This window comes from Acanthopagrus latus, chromosome 10 (genome assembly GCF_904848185.1).
Source record: "Acanthopagrus latus isolate v.2019 chromosome 10, fAcaLat1.1, whole genome shotgun sequence".
In the NCBI taxonomy this organism is placed as follows: Eukaryota; Metazoa; Chordata; class Actinopteri; order Spariformes; family Sparidae; genus Acanthopagrus; species Acanthopagrus latus.
Window position 1 is genome coordinate 11911920 of NC_051048.1, and position 4302 is coordinate 11916221.

The 4302-nt window shown below is 40.5% G+C and overlaps 1 long non-coding RNA gene across 1 annotated transcript; it reads right to left on the reverse strand.

Moving 5' to 3' along the window:
* Positions 1–200: 200 nt before the first annotated feature.
* LOC119027645 lies at positions 201–2244 on the reverse strand. Its single transcript, XR_005077456.1, has 2 exons — positions 2204–2244; positions 201–2026 (listed from the first exon to the last, which is right to left on the reverse strand). It is a non-coding gene; the product is annotated as an uncharacterized LOC119027645 (long non-coding RNA).
* Positions 2245–4302: the final 2058 nt, after the last annotated feature.

Genomic DNA, 4302 nt, shown 5'->3' on the forward strand with positions numbered 1-4302 from the left:
ACGTTCAGAATCACCACTGTGATGTTACCAGTTATTAATGTGTCCTGTAAAGCAGTTTGTAACTGCCTTCAGTTTATGTTTTCTCAAGAAGACTCTGGAAACCACTGGCGCCACCTGCTGACATTAACACATGACTGCAGCTGAGAAGGTTTTTTTTTACTGTCTCGTTAGATGTCTTAAGGAAAAAAGAGAAGCAGGAATCCTTTCATCAAAGTGTTATTTATTATATAACACCTTTATTATATAGACCTTTGTCCTTCACACCAGCATTAACAAAAAAAAACAGTTTTTCATTCAAGCACACATACACAGACACAATGACAATCAATAACAATAAATGAAAAAACACAAATGAAAAAGCAGCTCTTCATTTTAGTTTAAACTGCACATTACACCAAGTAAAGGTTAAAGCTCTGCAGGAAAAAGTTACATCTATTAAAAAATTGTGGACAGTTGGTCAAATATGAAGGATTTAAAAAAAAACAGAAAAAGTAAAATAACAAAACACAGATAACTCAAAGTGCATATAGAGGGATCATATACAACAATATTAAAGACAAACGTGTCTTTACAGATGATTCTAATGTTTTCAGTGGTTCACTGTTCTTCAGTTAATTTAATGTTTTAAATTTAACTGAATGTTCTCTGTTCTATAGTTCACCTGATTCTTCTTTACATCCTACAGGAGGCCAGTACAGGATATACTCAACTCAACTCAACTCAACTCAACTCAACTCAACTCAACTCAACTCAACTCAACTCAACTTGATTTAGAAAGTACTTTAAGTAGCCATAGCTGGGACAAAGTGCTGTACATAAATAGGAAATAGAACATAAAACACAAAAACACAAAAGACAATATCAAAAACAATAACAATAAAAACAATAAGACACTATAACAAGAGCAGAGTCTCATGCTGGGTTGAAAGCCGAAGAATAAAGATGGGTTTTAAGATTAGTTTTAAAAATGAACAGTGAGGGGGCTCATCTGATGTGTAGCGGGAGGACGTTCCATAGTTTGAGACTGGCAACAGAAAAAGCTCTTTCTCATCTGAGCTTCTCTCGGTACCTCCAGGAGCAGCTGGTCAGCTGACCGGAGGCACCGGGCAGGACCGTAGGGATGGAGCAGCTCAGAGAGGTAAGGCAGGGCGAGACCATTTAAAGAATCTTAAGATGAACTCTACAGTGCACAGACAGCCAGTGGAGGGAGGCCAGAATGGGAGTAATGTGCTCCGTCTTATGTGCTCCAGTTAAGAGGCGAGCAATACATATACAGGATATACTGTCAATGTTAATGTCATATCTTATTAATCATAGAGGCAACAACATAAAATGCACAGAGTTACAAGTGTTGTACGAGGTCGACATGTTTCTCAGCATTATTTCAGTAAAGTGAACACACAGCAGATTTCAGATCTGTCTTATAAGTGACAGAGTTTGATGAGACGTCCTGTCAAAATAATGGACAACAAAAGTGAAAAACAATGTTTCTTAATCAACTCCATTATTGTTTATCTCCTCTGACTCTTTTATTACAGACACTTACTGAACAAAAGGCAGGATGTGTTTCAACCATTTCCACCAATCCTGCTGAGCTGTAACCTTTGTATAATCCTCCACAGGACTTTGTTTCTTAGACAGTGAATAAATAAAAGGCGACAAAGAAACCACACAATGACCACTGCTGCTGTCAGTACCAGTTCACAGTAGAGGGTAATCCATATCCAACTGACCCTGTTCAGCCTGTGTCATTGCTATCATTGTTGTTAAAAATCATTAAGTTGTGGATCAAACTCTTTCCTTGATCCTGCTGAGCTGTAACTTTCCTCCACAGGGCTTTGTTTCTTAGACAAGACAGTGAATAAACAAAGGCGATGAAGAAAACACAAAACGACCACTGCTACTGTCAGTCCCAGTAGACAGTAAAGGAATGTCAGTCCCCAACTGTCCCTGTTCGCTCTCTCACTGTTGGGTCTCTCAGGTGTGTCTGTGTTGGGTCTCTCAGGTTCGGGCCAATCCCTCGCTGCTGTAAAGAGACCAAACAACAGAACAGCTGAAGTTGTGACATATTTCTCAGATACTGTGAGAATGATGTGAAGAATAATGGTCATCCTCAATACTTTTCTTCAGGTTCTTATTGATCAAAAAAAGCTGCTGAATTGAAACAGTTAAAGTTCTGCTGACTTCTCCTCAAGCAACTTACCAGAGACGTTGAGCCGACATTCACCAAAGTCCACACCATAGTTTGTCCTCACATCACACAGGTACCAGCCTGAGTCCTCAGTCCTGAGTCTGGACACATGAAGTCTGAGTCGTCCATCTCTGAGGACGTCTTTCTCCCACTGGACTCGTCCGACAAACTGTTGATCCTGAGACTCTGGGACCACAACACCTCCACTTAGTTCAAGCAAGACTGACACTTTGTGATCAGTTTTCATCTCACAGAAGATAAAAAGGGAGTCTGTGGAAGTGTCGGCTGTGGTTGTGAACGTCCATTCCAGTGTGATGTTGTGGTTCTCCTCTGCCTGATAGGAGGTCTGTGTCACATTCACTACAAATGTTCCTGTTGAGGAGACAGAGAGGGAAAGTGAGGAGCAGACACACTGACAGCTTTAACATGGCAGCCTTTAAACTCCATCTACATGTTTCTGTGGACAGTTTAGTGACGTCTCAGAGCTGCAGAGGCTCATCAACATCAACTGTTTGCTCACATGTGGGCGACTTGAACTGATTGACTGAATCACAGTGTAATAAAGTGAAGCTGTAAACTAACCACAGACACAGTTGAGGCTGATGAGCAGCAGGATCCTGCAGATCATCTTCTCCCTGTGAGAGGAGACAGAGGTGAAGAGTCATGTGATCACAGTTCAGTCCTCACATGTACCACAACCAACATCTACAGTCTGTCTTTAGTCTTTACAATACTCCTTTGTCTTTATTATCCTGCTCATTACACACAAGGACTTCTTTACTGTATGCATCCTTGATACTAACGCTAAGCTGCTGTATTGCACTTCTGAGACAAGATGGCGCACGTGATCAAACTGTGAAGAGTTCAGTCCAAGAGTTTTGACAGTGTAAAAAAACAAAAACAAACAAACATCAGCAACTCTGTGCCTCAACAAAGTAAATAAAGAAAACAGAAAATCATTTAACTTCACCATAAAAACACGTTTTTTGTTTCTTCTGTTTTCCACAATGAAAACTCTTGAAATGCCCCGAAAATACGTGGACCACTTGTATTTGAATGTATCTGCTGCTATGACAACGTCACAGGAATTAATCGAGGTAGATATAATGAAATCGAGGTAAAACTCAACAGTCAGCTTTTCTAGTTTCACCAGTTTAACCCAGACAGTCAAAGTACCGACGCAATTGGAAGTGTAGTTTAATATAGTCAAATACAATTAACAGTATTAGCTAGTTTAGACATGAAAAGGTACTTACATTCAGAGCTTCTTCTTCAACTGACTGTCTAATATCACGTTACTGGACAATTATAAGGACACAGGTCATCCGAAATACACTTAATAGTTTGCGGGCACATGGAGTAGACCTTCCTGTTCGGTCGAGTCGAGTCGAGAGCTCTTGTGCCTGGTGGAGTAGCACAGGGCGTCTGCCCTTTTCTACCCTGTTGTGGGTATAGCTTTGTAAGCGGGGAGGGGCCAGACTCTGGAGGAAGGAGGACGTTAGTGAACTGCTGAAGTGTCTGCTCAGGATAAACAGGGAAGCCCTAGGTGGTAATACAAGCTTCACAGTGACAGTTAAGGATGAAAAGAAAATGTGATAATTGTCTTGTAATTTTTTTCATTCAAAGTCTGCTGATGGAAAGCTAAGGTTAAATAAGCAGGTAGAGTGTTGTTCAGTCAACTGAGGACACTTTTAAGCAATGTAATCACAGAAGAGGTTAGTAGAAGTTGTGTAAGCAAGTCAACTCTGTGAGAGCTATCCTGCAAAAAACATCATTGCCCTTTGTGGAAGTCCTGCATGCGAAAAGATTTTAATAATAAGTTTGTATTCAAGCTTATTTGTATTTATTATCAGTTGTTTTCTCATGACTTTATATGTATCGATGTTACAACACTGACAACATGTCACCATGTCCCAGATTCACAGCTTCCATCTGTCTGCAGGAGCAGCACCAGTTCTGCAGTGTTTCCATGTGGCAGCTAGATGCTATCTGCAGCTGGCAGACAGGTCAACTACCAGCACAATCTTGAGACAGAAGTACAATACAGCAGCTATATTAGTTGATGTTTACTGTATTTGTAAAATTGGGTTAGGTCTCCTCTCCTCTGCTGT